This window comes from Phoxinus phoxinus (genome assembly GCF_949152265.1).
Source record: "Phoxinus phoxinus genome assembly, chromosome: 21".
Classification (NCBI taxonomy): Eukaryota; Metazoa; Chordata; class Actinopteri; order Cypriniformes; family Leuciscidae; genus Phoxinus; species Phoxinus phoxinus.
In genome coordinates, this window is record NC_136896.1 from 5,370,049 (window position 1) to 5,390,474 (window position 20,426).

General features: G+C 37.2%; 1 protein-coding gene across 9 annotated transcripts in view; it reads right to left on the bottom strand.

Annotated features, from left to right (window-relative positions):
* LOC306990083 (cadherin-18) overlaps positions 1-20,426 on the bottom strand; it is a 267,205-nt gene that overhangs the window by 87,618 nt on the left and 159,161 nt on the right. The window contains exon 2 of one of the 9 annotated variants that reach the window (XM_079596381.1): positions 15,807-15,878. The exons of 5 other annotated variants lie outside the window; for them this stretch is intronic. The gene's annotated coding sequence lies outside the window, so the exon portion shown is untranslated. Of the gene's footprint in view, positions 1-8,483; positions 8,701-12,288; positions 12,340-15,806; positions 15,879-20,426 lie in introns of those variants that run through there. 3 more of the 9 variants (XM_079596384.1, XM_079596386.1, XM_079596379.1) reach the window with 3 other exon arrangements.

A 20,426-nucleotide genomic window follows, 5' to 3' on the forward strand; every position in this document is an offset into this window, starting at 1 on the left:
GATCTGATGATCTTTATGATCTTTGCACACAGCTGCGGTCTATTGAGTTGGTGGATTCTCAAAAAAGAATGGTTTCGAAAAGGTTTTACATCCCTTTGCAGTCACAGGAGAATATTAGTGACACGGCTCTTTGGAATCCATCTATGTATTTGCGCTTAAAAATAAAGTTTCCAAAAGGGTTTTTCACAGCAGTGCCATCGAAGAATCATTTTTGGTTCCCCTTTCAGCGAACAGTTCTTTAAACAAACTCTTTTTTTCTTAGTATGAAGAACATTTTAACAATCTAAAGAACTGTTGTTCATTATAAATAACCTTTTGTGCAATGGATGTTAAATGTTCTGCATGGAATCATCTGACAGTTCAGATTTAAGAGTCTAAGCAAATTAATTATTCAAGAAATATATTAATGTAATTAGTTTTAATCTATAAACAAACTTTACAATACATAATAGCTTAAAAGCTCAAGTATATTTAATTTGGCCATTGTATCTACATGTCAAATGACCTCTTACAGTAATCTGTCCTCATAGCCACACAGGCTGTTTTTTATATAATTTATATATAACCCAATTATACCACAGCACAACCGATAGCCATTTAGCAGATACTTTTACATTTCCAAACCACAGAGAGTGCTGCTCGAAACAGTCTGACTGACGAGAACAGATCAATTTGGACACAGATGGATCAGTGAAACAAGCAGTGCTATCGGGATGTGCTTCAGTCTAATCCAGTCCGGCATACTCCAGTCGCTCTGCCTGGTTAAAGTTGGGAAGCACATCTCAACTCAATTGTTGGGGAAATTACTTTGAAAATACTTTGTAGCATGTCAAACAAGTTAACCACTAGTACCACTTAACACATTTTCTTAATGTGGATCTTAAAAAATGTTTAATCGTAATGTATTTAATGTATTATTTAACTTTGTCTCTGTCATTTTATAGATTGTAACTTCTGTCTTTGACTATATTGTTTTGTTCAGCACTTTGGTCAACCATGGGTTATTTTTAAATGTGCTTTATAAATAAATAATGAAGTGAAATATGTATTTTTTTTACTTCTTAAAATGTTATTAATGTAGTCTATTAGTTATTCATTTATTCTTTTTGACTTAAAAACATCTTAATATCCTTGAAACGCACTGCATAATATATTAATTGAACTGTATTTTTGTCTTACTGCACTGGCAGGTTTATGTAAAATTTTAATTTTTATTATATTTTACAACATTATTGTTTTTCCAGTATTTTTGAATGCAGCCTCATTGAGCATAAGATAATTATTTCAAAAACAATTAAACAAATCGTACTGACCCCAAACTTTGGAACAACAATGTATATTATTTTACTTTTATTTACTTGAATGCGCTTTATGCATTACAGATTGTTTCATAGCAGCTCTACAGTGCAGGTAAAATACAATTAAAAAATGTTAATAAAATAAAAGATGTGTTCCCTAGGTCTGCCTCATCATTAAACAAGAAATATTAAACAAATTGTGTCAAAATGTTTTCCCAACCCTTGCTACAGTATAAGCTACATAGGCTTTGTGTAGAGTAACACTATTCACTTATTTGTTAAGGGCTACTCTGTAACAAAATGGCCAACTGAACTCAAGTGTTTTGAGTCTTCAGGTTCACAGCAAGCAGACATATGAATAATCAGCATTGGTGTTTAATGGCTTCTCTCTTCATCACATCTGTTCTACCCTCATATATCTCCTTTTCAAGACACTCACAGAACTGCCTTTTCACCTTCTGTGTTTCCCAGAACAGCTCATTTACATGTAAACTGCTTCAGAGTGGGTTTCTTTTTCTGTATATCTGCTTCACACCTTCAAAACAAACGAAAGTTTGGGGCACGCTCCTCATAAGCATCTCTGCTGTTCTTTCTTTGCTTTGTAATCTGCAGCCTGTTCTCATATAGTCACAGGTGGCTGTACGTGTTCAGATGAGTGTGTTATTCCAAAGCAATTAGTATAAATGCACGTTTCCCCTGCAGTCTAATTTACAGAGTGATGTGTGAAGTGGCTTTTGTATCCCATGAGTGTATGGAATGAGTACGTGTGTGTGTGTGTGTGTGTGTGTGTGTGTGTGTGTGTGTGTGTGTGTGTGTGTGTGTGTGTGTGTGTGTGTGTGTGTGTGTGTAAAAATGATCCTAGTGAACATTAGCAATGACATTTTTATCATGGCTGCCTTTTTCCCCTGTTCAGTCAATCAAGAGGTTATATCAATCCGACAAGACTGCAATAAAAACCCCACATGAGACTTAACAGAAAGATACGAGGGCAAAAGCATTACACAGTATTTCAGTGCATAAAACAGTGTTTTATTCACCAACAACCCAAACTAGTTTAGCCAGGTACTAAAAGTGCAGAAAAGGCCTGCTGCACTGCAATTCAATTGAGTCATTATCGTCATTTTCAAGTCAAGTCACCTTTAATCATATAGGCCCTGTTTACACGAGAACGCTCGCGGGTGAAAACTTAAAAATATTTTATCGGATATGCCTTTCGTTTACACGGCGACGGCGTTTTTGGGGCTTAAAACCGCAAAAAAGTGAAACCACCCTCCAGAGTGTAAATCTTAAAAACGCTCCATCATCGCGTTCCCGTCTAAAGGGTAAAAATGGTAAAAACGCAAAAGTCTGCTAGACAGTGAAGGCGTCGCGTACGCGTTTACGTCACAGGCATGCGCCAGTATAGGAAAATAACAAAACATTATCGAACTAAAATATAGCATTAATTTCATTGACAAAAAAAATAAAAAATTCTGAGCGACACGCAAAGAGCACCGAGGGTTAAAACAGCAGCTTTACCGTATTAAACATGAAAAACTGTCAGCGGCTCTTTCACTTTCAGTGCTTCACATTGCCACCTAGCCGCCTGGAGTGCATACTACATCGAATTTCACACACTTTTGCGTCACCATATGCACGCAGATTTCCCCCTCATAATGCTCGTCTAAACGCAGAATAAAAAGTGATAACGCAACGCCACTTTTGCGTTTTCTCTTCAGATCGTTTCTGTGTAAACATAGCCATAGTGTTTAAACAATGCAGATTTCTTCAAAGTAGCTCCACAATCATAAACATAAAAATACTGTAATGATCAATGGTGCAAATTTCATCAAATGAGACAAAATAATCAACTTCAGCTGTAAAGCAGCTCTACAGAAGACAACAGTGTTATTATTCAGTTCAAGTCATTTGCAGTAAGTGTTGATTCAGTTCAGTTCAGTTCAATAACTGTGAAGTTATTTTCTGAGCAAACATAGCTTTTTAAATGTAAATTTGGTTTATCATAAATATAGTATTCACTTGCTGCAAGTTACACCATTAGCACCAATGGAACGTATTCTGTAATAATGCATTTAAAAAAAGGTTTTGAGTACATTCCTATTCATAATTGTCAGTCACATGGCGTGGAGACCTGACAGGCAATACATTCAACTGCATTACAGGCATGTCAAGTTTCAATCTCAAAAGAAGAAGAAAAAAAAAATGTATGAACTAAATAGTTTGGGCACTTGTGATCTACCTACAGCACGCTATGTAAAATGCTTATTGTGAAACACCTTTGCTTTAAAACACATTATTGATGATGCATATTATCTGTTGGCGAGCATAAGCCCAGAATATGAATGGAATGTGCTAAATTAAGCAATGTTTTTATGGTTTTATGGGGAAAAAAACACTTGCATGTATAAAGTATGCATCATCAATAAGGTGGTTTCAACCTAATTTGGTCTTTTACCATTTAGTACTTTATACAAACCAGGGAAAAATGACAGGTGTGAATTGTATTGGAGAAAAGCCTTGTTTTGCGCTACAAGTGAGCGTTTCTATAAGAATGTGACATCACATCAAAACTATGAATAGATCCTGGAAGCAGTTATTTATCCTCTGCATTTCACCAATACTGATATGTATCATTTCTTTAGTGAATTGAGCACTAAAATAAGACATTGCAAGCAAATAAATAGTGTTATCAGTGGGTGCAATTCATTCTTAATTCATTCGATGAGTCCTCCCACAGTTCTATCTCTCTCATAACTTGTTCTGTCGCGAGAGCTGCTGAGGAGTGAAGCTCATGGGAAATTCTGAGGAAAGAGACCAGATAAATATGCACAAATGCTAGGAGATTTCAGAAATGACAGAGCGAAAGATAAAGAGTGATAGAGAGATAAATGTGGTGATAATACCTTTGGTGAGGTAAACAAATCAGTTTTATGAGTATAGTACTTCCATAAAAATACCAATGGTGTCGTAAAATGTCTTAAAGCCCTTAAATATACTACAATAAATGAGAAATGAAAAAATTATGATAGGGTGAAAAATGAAAGGGTGGATTAAAGGAAAAAGAAAAGGAAAGGGGAAGGAAGATGGAGTGTGGAAAGGAAATACTGTAGAAGGAAGAGAATGAGAAGGGAAAAGCAAAGGGAAGATGAACAAGGAAGTAAATGAAAGGGGAAAGAAAGGAATGGGAATGTGAAAAGGGAAAAAATAAAGGAAAAGGGTGAGAAAGGAAAAGGAAGAGGGAAAATAATGATAGAGGAAGGAAAATGTGAAAGAAAATGGAAAGGGAAGAGGATTGGAAATGAAAGGGTAAGGGGAAAATAAACCGAAGGGGAAAAGGAAAAGAGGAACATGTAGGGAAAATGGAAAGGAAAAGTTGAAGGTAAAGGGTAGCAGAAAATAAATTAAAGGGGGCGGAGGAGGTGAAATAAAAAAGAGAAAGGACGAGAAGGGGAAAATGGAGGAAAATAAGAAAGGACGATAAAGGAAAAGGGAAGAGGAAAAGAGAGGGAAAGAGAGGAATGTGAAGGGAAAGGGAAATGAAAGGGGAGGGGGGGGAATTAAAACTGCAGGGAGGAAAAAGCAAGAAAGGGAAAATGGAAAAGCGAAAGAAGCAGGAAATAAAACAGGAAAAGAAAAGTGAAAGGACCAGGAACGAAATTGAAAGAGATAAGGGAAAATATAAAGTAAGAAGGGAAGGGATGAGAAGGGAAAGGGAAGAGGAAAAATAAATGAAAGGGGAAGGAAATGGTGAAAAGGGAAAGAGAAGAGGGATGAAATTAAAGGGGAAGGGGCAAACAAAACTAAAGGGAATAGGGACAAGAGGAACATGAATGAAGAATGGAGAATGGAAAAGGGGCAGGAAATAATAAAAAGAAAAGTGAAAGAACTGGGAAAGAAGTTGAAAGGGAAAAGGAAGATATAAGAAGGGGCAATGGAAGGGGAAAAGGGAAGGGATGTGAAGGGAAAGATAAGAGGAAAAAAATAAGAGGAATGAAGGGAAGGGAAATGAGACAGTAAAAATGTAAAGGGAAGAGAAATGGAAATGGAAGGAGACAAAATGTCAGAGGGACAGGAAAACGAAGGAAGTATAGAACAACACATACAAGATAGAGAAGACAAGGAAAGACAGAAGAAAGACAAGGAACAGTAGAAGTAAAGAACGAAAGGATGAAGACTGCATGTGCCATAACTGGCTCTCTGTGATCCATGCTCATGTTTCATCTACATTCTTCTCATTTACCGAGACAAATCGCTACTTTCATGACAACCATAAGCATCCTTAACAATCTCACACAGCAGGATAATCACTTCATTGCAGGCTTTTTTTTTGTCTCCATAACAATGTTTCTCTCCTCAAAGTGCTGTTTGAAATCACTGCCTCAACACTTAGCAATAAGCCACACAGTATTTGTCTTGCGCAGACATGCTAACACAACAAAACAGAGAAGTATAGACATTAGCCTCCTGCAGGCAAAGCCAAATCAGCCTCCAATGCTAGTTTAATTCACGCTATTAATGACTTTCTGTGAACTGTGACACAGGCAAGTTTTAGCATCAAGAGTATTTGCTTAATTAAAGGGCTACAGGAAGTAATGAGCTGTCTGGACTAGAAAGCTGTGTATCCCTCCTCTATTAGGACGAGTCAGCTGTGTGAAAGATGAATTAGAGAAGCAGTATCGCAGGTCTGAAGGTTATAACATTGCAAGGCTTTCACTCACTTACCGACACGTTGGTCTTCTGCTTTGTTTGGTGTGAACCGCCTTTCAGAAGTTAACAGGGTGAAGGTTCAAAGATTGATATATTATGTGGCCTTTATTTAACACCACGTTCTCATGAGAAGACCCTTCAGAAATGGTTCATTTGGACGTCAGTGGCCGCATTTACAAATGTCTGTTGACTTCTCTCAATGAAGCACTCAAATGGCCATTGGTACTGACAGTATACAGATTCCAGATGGAAACTTCAATCTTTTAGCCTCTGAAAGGCAGTTTGCGCAAATATATATATATATATATATATATATATATAATTCTAGCCTATATAATAATTCTATATATCTAGCCTGACAAGCCAGACCCACATCAAGATGTTGGGTCTGGGAACACACCATTGGCAGGGCTCAATCCAAAGGGCGGGATAAACGGTTGTCTTTCAAACTCCCTCTGCACGCAATAGGATAGCGCTACAACCAACCAGAGGAACGAAGAAGGTGACGTAGACATCTTCCTACGTCACATCTTCCATTTTTAAGAATGACTTCAGTGGCGATCTTTGTTCTTTTCTCAAAGAAAAGCTTAACTCCAAGTCTTCCAGAGTCGCGGCCAAAGCCGGTTCGAAAGACTGATGTTCGCCAGCAGCAGCCGCCATCTTTTTTTGTTTTCAAGAAGCAGGGAACCGTCACAACTCTGCCGTCATTATGTTAAGCCCGCCCACCGACTCTATACACGATGTGATTGGCCTGACTAGAGTTTGTTTTTTCCAGCTTGCAAGCCAACGGAGAGTTGCTAGACGACACACACACACACACACACACACACACACACACACACACACACACACACACACACACACACACACACACACACACACACACACACACACACACACACACACACACACACACACACACACATATATATGTATGTATGTATATATATATATATTTATTTAATTATTATTATTATCTTCTTGATGGGTTAATTTGAATCCACTATATTTATAAATATTGAAATATTTATATATATATATATATATACATACTTACAATTAATTATAGTACATAGGTTTAAACTTAGGATCACTAAAAAATAACAAAATAAAATATAATAATAATTTGTTCATATTGTTTATGTTTTTTATTTATACATTTTTCAATATTTTTATTTAAATGGTTTTTATTTACAAAGAATGAATTACGCCTATATTTCATAAGTTTTAACTTGACTAGTATCTATTATTATTGTTGTATAATAATAATAATACATTATTATTATTTTAAAGAAGAAGAAAATGTGTTAGTAGCGTGGTTTAGCATTTAGTGCGTGTACTTCAGACATGTTGAGCAGAACATGCAGGTTTAAATCTTCCATGCATGTCTTGATCCCATTCCTGCTCTCGATCTAATGTCTTTAGTTTTTGACTAAAAGTGACCTCAGCTCTGTCATGCATTGTCAAAATGAAGAATCACTACATGTTCCTTTTGGAAACGACCACATCATTTCCATACGTAACTAGGCCTGTATGTCACTCGGCTGAGGGTGGTTTGCACAGCCGAACGCTCCTGCTCTCTGCTGAGAATCAAATCCTCTCTCAAATCCTACAACCAACTCCTCTGCAAAGTGGCCCAAATTGAATCATTTCAGAAGAAGGAGCTCGAGAACGGACGCTCAACACACACAGCAGACTAAAAAAGCTTACTTTATCTCTTTTCACGGTCGTTTTCTTTCGATCTCATGAAATCTTCCATTTAACCCACTGACAGTCCGACAGCACACACTCTGTATCGAACCACAAGCATCCTTTCAGAGGCTGTAATAGAGCAACGCTGTGTCTCGAACAGCAAACAGCTTTGTGTGCACATCTCTGTGTGTGTGAGGAGGGTGTACCAGTGAGAAAACAAGCTGCCTTAGAAGAAAAGTGGTATGAAGCAGAAAGACAGACAGACCATACACACACACACACACAACCACACACACACACACACACACAGAGAGACCGTGATCCAGCAACAACTTCTCTGGCAGGGGAATCTACCCAAACATTATTAGCATTCATCATGATCTCTTCCTCCTTTGGTCTGTGTGACGGCGCGACCCTGGCTCAGAGCTCCAGCCGAGCGCTGGATTTTAAGTGCGTCTGTAAGAAGATAAGCCTTATAAGCCGCAGACATGCACCTCTCAACTGTGTCTGGAAATCTGATGAAGCGCACATCATCTCATACGCGGCTGAACGGAGTCTGTAGAAGGTTTAGTTCACACGGCGCAGCGGGAGATACTCAACAGATACTGAACACACTGAATACAGATCTCTTTTATCCTGATGTCGACTCCTCGTCTCCTGCAAGCTTGGATATAGCAGCATTTCTCACTTTCTCTAGTCGGACTTCCTTCAGATAACTCACTCTCTCTCATACTACACAAAACACATTCGGTATGATGCACAAGAATAGAAAATGTTCCACATTACCTAATGATACAAGTCCACAAATGTGTCCGTAAAGTTTCCACACAGACTTTCTGTCCCATGCGTACCATTGTCACCGTGTGTCTGCGCTCCCTTGTGGAGCGTGCGCTGCTCTGATCGGATCAGGATGTGTGTGTGGGAGAATCCTCTCTCACTCCTCCGCTGCAGCAGCTCGGGCGAGCCGAGAGATCCGATTGGCCGTCTCAGAGCTCACGGAGCGTCCGTCATGCGTGCGCCAGCCCTCGGTGCTCTCGCTCTCTCTCTCTCTCTCTCTCTGGCTCTATTTCTAACCGCCTGCACACACTCCATGCATACCAGTACAAACCAATACATTCATTTTCTTTGGTCACATTAATATTATCACCACTTCATTTTATTCATTGCACAATGCTGATTTTTTCTCTGTCCTCCCCTCCGCTCCCCTCCTGTAAGGTCTGTCTTTTTTTAAACATTTTATTAATCTCCACTTAAGGCTGTATTGCCACTGTCATCTAATTTTGTCATAGATATTTCTGAATTATATTCGGGACACTTTCAAATATGGTAATAATAAATCTGATATTTGGTCATAATTTTACCTAGTTTTTTACCTAGTTGGTTTTACCTGCCTGGTTCTGCCTTTTCAGATTTGCGGTACATTTATACATACAGCAACCATCATCACTCACTTTTCGAAATGTCTAACCTCATTGTTCTCCAATTTCTGAGCAAAAGCATATTTTGAGAGCTTTGCTTGGACTGCAAAAAAAAAGAAAAAAAAAAAGACTTCTGGTAAGCTTTAATGTCGCAATAAAAATGAAAGAAGCGACATTTTTTCTTCCATATTGTGACATACATCTGAGTTTAACGGATTAACTTGATTCAGTTGTTGAATTTTGAGATATAAATGAATGCGATGGAGGGGCGGGCTTTAAGCGGAATAAATGATTGGAGAATCCGCCATATGTCACCAGAGTGAAGACTATAATTTTCACCATTTAGCGCCATACCATCGCGTTTACGAGGTCAACAAAAAGAAACGTACATGGAAGAATCATTCACATTAACATCTATAACATGCAAGTAGAAATAAATATTTTCATGTCATCCCGTCTTTAAAGAGACGGAATTTGCCAAATTTGATCGAACAAACTAACGTGCAATCAAAAAGCTGTAATCCTGATATGATTGGCACCCGCTTTCAGAAAATCAGTTACGAATACCGGGCGAAAGCGATGTCATCTAATTAATATTCACGAGCCAAGCTAATAAGGTTTATAATGTTCCCCCAATCTTTTCAATTCACTACATCCCATGTAAATGTATTTGATCTTTGGTCATTTAGTCTCCTTTTATTTTTACCACTTGAGGCAGCGAAGAGCACTAATGCTAAACAGAATATTGTCAGTCATTTACATAATTTAAATAAACATTGAGCCAACTGACTTGTCATTCAACTAGTCAGCGGGTCAATGTGTATGCAAATAATGTCTGCCGCACCATTATGGTTTATTTAATTACATGTTTTCTGAATGCAAAGTGTACCGGGTTGCGTAATTCCTAACATATTATAGGTTGTTATTATTATTGTAGCTTCCTGATGATTAACAGACAATCACTTGTCTTGTCCTTTGGTTTGTATAAAGTAACAAAAACATTACACACTCACAATGGAAGTCTAATCGTATGTTTTCAGTAAGACTTTTGGTAACTCTTTACTTAAAGCCCATATGTATAAAGCATTATAAATGTATTTATAATGTGCATTATACATGATATCTTTTCATAAATAATTGAAAACAAAGTTAAAATGCATTATATTTGCAGATTCTGAAATTGGTTGTTTATCGTGTGTTTTAATGCATTACACTTTCTAAAGGTGTTCAATGAATAGATATATTAGAATGTATTATAACTGGGGTTACAATTATTCATGAGACTATACATTGCATTATAAGGTAAAGCGCTATGTAAATACTATGTAAAGCGACCTTGGGTTTGAGAAAGGCGCTATATAAAATAAACGAATTATTATTAAGGTGCATTACAAGGCATTCAATTACTGTATTAAAGGGATGGTTGATTATGATTTCACTTTTCTAACTTTAGTTAGTGTGTAATGTTGCTGTTTGAGCATAAACAACATCTGCAAAGTTACAACGCTCAAAGTTCAAAGCAAAGGAAGATATTTGCTTTCAAAGAAAGTTTTTTAAGGACTAAAACAAAAGGCTAGTAGGGACTACACGAAATTCCTCCCTGCTAAAGTCTGTCACATCCGTCTTTTCTCATGCAATACAGTTCATAACACAAATGTAATAGCATGCAACTCTGTAGGCATCTTACAACAGCGATTTATAGATTATCATGACAGAATATGCTAATCAAAGACTTGAAGATCACATCAGCAACATAATCAACTAACCATTCAGAAACTCCTGTTGCATTCTACATGTTGTCACTTCTTCTTGAGTCTCTCCATCATTGTCCGACTCCAGTTTAAACATAAAAGGCGGAACAGTTTCTGACATTTCAGCGAGTGTATGTGTGAGGTAATCAGAGCTGCTAACACACAAGCTCTTGAAGCTCCGCCCTCTGTGCCAGGAGCAGCAGCTCATTTGCATTTAAAGGGACACACACGAAACAACGTGTTTTTAATGACACCCCAAAAGGGACAATTTTAACATACTGTAAAAAATTTATCTGTGGGACATTTTGGGCTAAAACTTCACATACACACTCTGAGGACAACAGAGACTTATTTTACATATTGTAAACAGGGGCATTATACCACCCCTTTAAAATAGGTTTATAATGCATTTTACAAAAGGGCTTTAAGTAAAGTGTTACCAGATTATTTTTTGAAGGTGATAGTATAGAAATGTATAACATTACAAAAGTTTTATATTTCAATAAAAGTGTTCTTTTTAATCAAATAATCCTGAAAAAAAAAGTTTCTACAAAAATTATTTATTCAAAATGTATAATAATAATAATAAATGTTTCTTGAGCACCAAATCAGCACAACATTTTGTTTTTACTATATTTTGATCAAATAAATGCAGTCTTGGTGAGAATAAGAGACTTGTTTCAAAAATATGCTTTCAAAAAATCTTACCGACCCCAAACTATTCAACGATAGTGTAGAACAAGTCACTTGTTCTACACTATAGATAGTTTGGGCACTTAGTGCAACTAAAATCATGTGATCCACAAGGCGACACAGAACTAAGCGCTAAACAAAACTAAACCCATGATAGTCCCATACTTCATATACTTCATTTTTGAGTTTTAAGTAAGGCCAAATGCCCCAAATGATGCACAAAACTACTCAACCTACTTGCCCATCCACATTATTTATATTTTACATTTGTGCATTTATCAGATGCTTTTATCCAAAGCGACTTACATTGCTTTTCAAGCTACACGTTTATATTCTTATCAGTTCTTGCTTTCCCTTGGAATCGAACCCATGACCTTGGCGTTGCAAGCGCCAGCGCTCTACTGTTCAACAATCATAACTAACTTTCCTCAAAGTCTAAGTTGAACACAAGTATTTAGAAAGCTTTGTTTTGCTTGGAAAAAAACACGGTATGCTTTACTCATGATATCAGTGCAAACCAACTACAGCAGCAAACAAAAGCATTTACGCCTCCACGTCTACTGATAACTCAGCACACAACAATTTGCAATGCTTTGCAGCAATATATTAATGTAAACAGAGTCAGCTATGCCTAAAAAATGTAAACAGAAAATAAATCGGATACACTGTACGTCAAACTATCAAGATGTGCAGTGTAAATGCAGCCAATATACCTCACAGCTCTCATACCTTTCATTTTATTATATCGGTTTGTCATCCCTCGCTCATTTTCTCCTCTCCCTCCTGCAGGTGAGTTGAAGACCAGCGGCGTATCTTTTCTCTCTACCTCTTTCTGCCTTCTCTCTGGGGCTTTGAAGGGAAACTTAATGAATAATGAAGAAAAGATGAGATGTAGCAAAGGAGAGAGTAAAAAAAATGATTTGAGGAGATAGGGGGTGGGAATGAGAGGCCCTTCATGAGCCTCCATCGCCTTTGAAAGGATAGATATAAAAAAAAAAAACGATAGAAAATAAGGAGTGAAGGCCTCTCCAGTGTGTTCACCCATCAATTAGTCGGACAGCAGGAGGAGGTGTGGAGGAGAAGGGAGCGAGAGGTGTGTGAAGTGTCGGACGATTAAACCGGCGAGAAGGAGAGGTGAAGGCTGAGGAAAGGAGGACTGCTGAAAGACAGCAGGGACACGAGGCAGTTACTGACTTCTCAACTTCACTCATTCCAGCTATTTATCATTCGCACACGCTATCTGTCCAGTCCCTGGAGTGCACGCGTTAACGTTTGCCACACACAGGGCAGGCAAAGAGCTTCCACTCAAACGAGTCTGTGGGAAAATCAATGACAGCCTTTCAACCATGACCGTTCAGTGATACGTTGAGTTCTAAAAAAATAAATAAATAAATGCTATCCATGGCTTTCCTGCATTCAACAGAACCAAGAAACAGATCAAAGATTTGTGGTCAGTTTGCCCAAATCTGCTAAAAAATTATATTTTCACTTATTTGAGTACACTAGCAAAGACCTCAAATAGGCTACATGGGCAAAATCTTCAACATTTATTGCTTAAAAAAATAAAATAAGTATAGAATAGAATAGAGTATATAAAAAAGTATAGAGTATGCTATGGTCTGAGTGTAAATTTAAAATGCATTTGTGTGCACTTTTAGTAGTACACTTGCATACATGCGCAACATTTTCAACATAAAAAGTGTAAAATAAGAAGTAAAATCAATTTATACAAATAAAAAAAATCACGTTTAAGGAGTTCACTAGCAGATGAATGCATGGCTATGCATGATTTGTCACTTTTACATTTACATAAATAGATAAAAAAACGAACTAAAACGAATAAAATAAAATAATGGTCTGCATATAATATGTAAAATTAAGTATTTAATATTTCATCAAACTATGGAAATATTTGTATAGAAGCCTGAATTAGATCCGGTGTGTCAAACACCTGATGCCTTATATTTCATCCTGAAGCAGGAGTAAAGGAAACAAGTGTGGTTATAGCTTTAAAATAAAAATATCCCCCAAAGAGAGTGTGTGTGTGTTCTCTTTTTTATTTTGATGATAAAATCTAAAGTGCTATATCCTGGTCCAGAGCTGTTACCGGGTTATTATCGCCCTCCTCAAAGCAAGCTGTTAAAACAGAGGATGTATCATGTACTGTAGGTGTTCACTTGAAGCTAAAAGTGAGGAGCTGTTTACGGCGGCAACATATGGGACATTTACTGGTAATATGCTAACATATAATTACGTTTAAATTAAAACATGAATGAAAAGTAGCGTGATTGTCTGATATTCTTTAAAAATAAAATTATAAATAAAATGTTTTATTAAACAGTTTTGTAATTATTGTAATTATTATGAGAAGTGCATCCTGCTGTACAATATAATAATATATTCATCATAATCTGGATCAAATGATGCATCATTTCATGCTCATATGTGTAACAGCACATCTGAGCATGTTAACCTGAAGCACGTGAGCATGTTGACGGGAAGACATCAACAGACTTAAGATGCTGTTACTGATATGTAAGACGACTGCTTGGCACATATTGATGAGGTCAGGCTTTAGTCGTATCATTTTTTATGATGTGTTAAATACAAGACAGTCCTTCAACACTGACATACGGTTTTACGGTAGATGTGACTGACATATTGATCTGGGGAAAAAAAGCTTTTTTTCATCTGGGGTCTTCAAATATGAAGCTTAAGACATGATTTAATGGTGGCCAATCTCCCATAGGAAAGAGAGAGAAAGAGAAAAGCATTTCTCTCAAGATACCAAATTATTACAAGTTATAACATTTAAACAATATCATTTATACAGTAGGCCTATAACATTTATCTTCAAACTCTTCAAAGACCACGGTCTGAGCTGCAATCTTGTATAGCTCTATACAATGTATATCAGCAATCTCATTTGTGTCTACTTTTTATTTGTATAAAAACATCTAATGCAAAGCTACTTAAGCTTTAAATGAAACTAACAAAATATAATGTAATATTAAAAAACAACAACACAATTGTAGCATTACTGTAAGTAGCCTAGTAGTGAATTAAATTATTAATTTAGTCGAAAATAAATTCTTGTTTTTATTTTATTTTTAAAAAGCAGACTGTATTTTTATAACTTCCATAAAGTACTGCAAAAATATTTTTGTACTGCATAAAATGCATTATTGTTATTATTATTATTATAAATTATACAAATAATAATGATAGTTTTTGTTGTAGTTATTCAATATGATTGATAATCAATCATAATTCTGAATAATTATGTCAAAAATAAAAAAATAGGAAACTTTTATGGAATATCGTTATCTGCATATAAAATCCAGCTTGTGATCAACATTCAACACTGACTTAGCAGCCATCTTAATATTGAATCATATTAATAGCCAGAACTCATTGGCGCCATTGTTCTCCTATCAAGTCAGTTAACACAGGTTGGTTCTTAGAAGGTTCCAGTGGAAGTGGGGTATGTGTTTGGCTGTGTGATCAGGGATTGGGCAATTAATCCACATCCAGCTCAATGGAGAGAGATTATGCAGTCAAGTGAATCTCATTTCAAGCTGCTGCTCTGGGTGGGAGGGTATGCCTGCGTGGGCTACTCCATGACACAAAGACAAATGACCAGCGAGCGGGCGAGTGTGAGGAGAAGATTGGAGAAGCAAAGGGGGCAGCTCGTACGGCTTCTGTCGAAGTCCATAATCCACTGTTGACTTCCAAAGGGAAGGCAACGATTGAGAGTTTCTGCACTGATTAAATAACCACACACACTACCTGCGCAAGGTCATGAGTTCGATTCCCAATGTGAACCTGAAATATTTGTATAAAAGCAACTGTCAACTGCAGAAATTACAATTATTGAGACCCTATGATTTGTGTCTCAGTGTGAATGAGCAGTGCAGTTTAGTCTCACACACTCAAGAACGCATGGCGCTTTCAGCATCTGCCATCTCAGTCCACATGAACTTCACCATTTAATTTGATAAATACTATATATTTGTCACAAACAAACACAGAACCTCAAAGGACCTAACTTGAAGAAATTATGACAGAAAAATATATGATATATTGTACAGTAGGGCATGTTTCTCATAATAATAACAAAGCTTAAAACACAGAATACCTGGAGGAGTTTATGAGTTTCTTGACTCACAATGATGACCATAAAAAAGTCTGTAATGGATTTTTTTTTTTTTTTAAGGAATGCCACATTTAAAAAATATCCCCATTACCTGATAGACATCACTGAAACATGGGTCCTGACATATCTCACCCGTCTCTGTGACAGCACTAGACTCTGTAAACTAAAAAGAAAAATAAGATGCCATCAGATTCTTCATTCAGCCAATCAGAACAGTTTGGGCAACTTTCCACATGTCCATCATTTTGCATGTTCACAGGGCAGCCCATATATGGTAAAAAGGAAGAAGCCCATATCAGGAAGAAGCCCATATATGGTAAACAGAAAGAAGCCCATATATGGTGAACAGGAAGAAGCCCATATATGGTAAACAGGAAGAACCCCAATATGGTAATCAGGAAGCTGAAAAAGCTCTTTAATTGCATATTCAGCGTCATTAGAAAGTGTTAGCTTCTCAAGTGAGAACTTTCACCTATAACACAACAGAACAAAGCAAAACAACAAAACACTAGATAAACACAAAAAACATTATCAATTCTGGTTGAATCTATTCTCAGACTACCATTGTTGTCTTGTCCCAGAATATGACAAGAGTGCATAAAGCCCAAAGCTAAATATTCTTATAACATTACAACAGAAGCAACATCTCATAGGCAATTTTTCAGCAATTCCCCTCATGCATATGCACAGAAGCTGCCGAACTGGTGACATCTCCCAGCAGGAAGGATGGTCTCCCCGGACAGCCATGGAAGACACTCAGGCAATTAAACTAGTCACAGGATCCATACAAACCACTGTTCCCGCCGCCAGAGGCGGAGACGCGACACTAAAACTCTGAAACAGGTGCTGCTCCTGACAGTAGAATAAAGCAGCACCTTTTACTTCCACCATATTTTTATACGAGTACAAATCACAGAAGCACTTATGCTGAAAATTACCGCTAACATCCAATTTTTCGACCATCATTCCCCAAGATGAAGTACAGATGAGAACTTGTCTGGCTGTAAATCCATTTATATGCAGAACTTGTTTGGCAGAGAATGTCATGCACTGGCATTTATAAAGGAGAACATGTAAAATTGATTGGTTACCAGTTACCAGTAAGATCAAAATGATGAAGGACAAATGCATTGTGGGTTTGGTAAATGGAGCTGGGAAAGGCATACAGAAATCGTTACAGATGTCACTCTCTCAGGTCAGGTCCATCATCCCCATACACACACACATATATGGAGATGATGGGCCTGGATGACCATGATGTATATACTGTATAGCGGTAAAGGTACCACATTTTAGCAAATAATCAAAGAAAGCTTTAACAAATATAAATAAACAGTATCGCCGATTCCGGGTGGAAACCTCGTCTATTCCTATTTCTTATTTTTTTTCATGAATCATTACTAGTTACCCTTTGCGTATGTCTGTTGGCTTTGTTTACCAATGAAAAGTATTAATAAGAGCTTGTGAATAAACCTCATAACTGCATTGGATCCTCAAACCTCACACAGTTTGGACCATCTCTGCTTGTCTTTAGTTCTTGTTAAAGAATTGGTCTCTTTACTCAAGAAACACACAAACGCACGCACACACACACACACACACACACACACACTCACACACACACACACACACACACACACACACACACACACACACACACACACACACACACACACACACACACACACACACACACACACACACACACACACACACACACACACACACACACACACACACACACACACACACACACACACACACACACACACACACACACACACACACACACACACACACACAAAATGTTTGGTCTCTTTGTGGGGACTCTCCATAGACATAATGCTTTCTATACTTTACAAACTGTATTTTCTATCCCCTAAACATATCCATCACCCTTTTTGCATTTTTCAGATAGGCATCATTCAGTATGTTGTTTATTAATCCATTTCCCTCGTGGGGCACTGATGTTGGCCTCCACATTGTAGGTGATCTCAGGTTTTACTATCCTTGAGGGGACATTTCATGGACAAAACACGTATGTCCAAAATTCTCAGAAACTATTTCAACTTGATTTTGGTAAAATGTCAACAATATAAGGAAAGGACACATGCAAGTTTCTGACCATATATAATGCCACAATATCAACTTTGACATTGTTTTTTTTTTTCATTTCCTGAAAAGTTTTTTGGAGATATGATGTTCCTGCCAGTATGGTTGTAAAACATTGAATAATAATAAAAAGTAAATAAATAAATACATAGGCTATACATACATGGTGGCAAACAACCATATTTTCACTGAATATTCATACAAAAAAAAGAATGAATGAATGTATAAATTATTTAATGAATAGTTTATAAATGAATAAAAACAAGTATGTTTTTAAACTTGGAAAAACAAGATATTTGCCATGTCTGGAGGCATGGAGAGAAGAAAAAAATATTCTCTCCATGCCTCCAGACATGGCAACTCTCTTTAATCCTATTTATATGCTACTACTGCCACTTTATTTTTAAAAATAATCAAATACACCCTGTCTCACAACACAATCTTCAAATCAAATTCAATAGGCCTATTCAGTATTCACGTTTTTTTTCTTTTAACATGACCTCCAACATATGTATTTAATCACATGGAAACGCCGCCACTGACGTCATTCATTTTCACCTCCAAACAACTGACTGCAAACTCTAGAATTCAAAAGCACTGATCCCCGCACATTCATACTTGGAAATAATACCAAAATAATTACAGGCATCTAAATTGCCTGAGCAAACAACAAGCTAAATCTAGATACAATAAGCACAGTACAATAACTCGCTGCCAGGTCAGGCTCATTCAGAGATAAATATGGAACATCCATCACTGATAATTAGAGGTAACATTATAAAAGTAGGCCAAAGCATTGCACATCTACTCGCCTTAAAAGCTACGCTGAAATATGGTTACATTCACGCTTTATCTAATCGAGAAGAAGGAAATTTAGGCCTTCAGCTCAAACATGTCAATCAGGAAAAATCGACAACAACAACAACATAACAATCCTATCTGGCAATTATAAATGATCATTTCAGAATAAGAGACTCAGAACTGATCAGTAAAGCTCAGCGATAAGTGTTTACCTTCACATCTTTACAGGTCAACATTTTAAAGTAATATAAACAGGGACATTCAAAAGTTAATTACCATATGCGAATAAATTTTGCTTTTATAGACCGCTTTTTATGAGAACTCTGGAGGCTGTTTCAGAGGCTTCTTACTTTCATTTAAGACGAGTATTAAAAATTACGGTTTCCCAGAACAAAGTGCACTGATATCGCTCTAGAGGTGTCTCATCAAACAACCTTGAAATTTCCCTAAGTAGACTGCAGAATCTAAGCTGTACTGATCACATTTCTACAGTAGCTTAAGGCTGTGGGTCAAAGGTCCCCCAGTGAGAGCCCATTACGTCCTTTCAGAAACGTTTCAGTGACCTTCATCGTCGTCTCCCCAAGCAAGAGAGGAATAGCAATTATAACCTCAGGGAAATGGTCCAGTTATTAAGTGATTCTAATCAAACCAGCCTCCCTTTACATAATCAATAGTGCTTGAGCAGGACATGTCGCCTTTTTAATGCTTTACTATTTAAACACACACTGATTCATACACACTTGGTTTGGATGCTTCAGGGACAGATATATTTCTCTTTTTCAATAATTTGTAGTGCTTGTTTTTAAAAGAAAGACACTTCAAATTTTTCAGATCGTTTCAGCCTTACTGTATGCGAAATGTACAGTCGACCGGAAACAAGGAGTTTGCTGACTCTCACGACCAAGGTAAAGTGGCTCTGACTATATGCAGAAATACAACATAAAAGCCAATTCTGTTTTCTTGTGCTATGGAAAGTTCACGTACAACATTTGTGGATATGAACAAATACAATATAGGAATTCATGATTTAAGGGTATGTTTTAGGTTAATGGTTATGTTTAAAGGTGCAGTACGATTTCTGAGAAACACTGTTGAAAATGCACAGCACACTTGTAGCCAATCAGCAGAAGGGGGCGTGTCCACTCGTGATGGGGGAGGAGAGAAAGTGAGCAAGAGGGATGTTTGAAGAAAGACTGTAGAAAGAGAGATGGCTGAGAGACATTACAACAGATAACCAGTCAGAGGAATATCACTGGAAAAATAAGGGTTATGATCAGGCAAGAGCTTTAGGACCCGCATTAATATTAGAAAAGCTTTCCAGAGCTGGAGAGACCTAAGTGGGAAGGCCTGAAAACGGACGCTGAGGTTGCGTTGTTTCTGCTCCATACGTGAGTAACATTGGTTTTGCTATGTTTCACAGAACCAAGATATGCTGTTGTTTTAATGTTAGCATTAGTCATTGTTTGCAGGTGGTGTACTGCTGGTGACTAACAACCAACTCTTGCTTATACTCGTGTGTACTACACTACATGTTCATTCTTTGTTCTTCCTCGTTGTTGTTCCTCATCATCTTCATTTTTTTTTGCGAAGCATTAATTTGCTCTAAATATGATAAAGAGACATCTCTTGCACTGTGTTCGTGCATTTTGTGGGCGGAGCAAAGAAGGGAGGGGCGTGTTTGTTTACGTTGATCTCAAATATCAACAGTGTTTCTCAGAAATTGCTTACTGCACCTTTAAGCTGTAGTCCAAAGCATCTGTGGCTTACTTTCAATTACTACAGAAAATAACTTTGACTC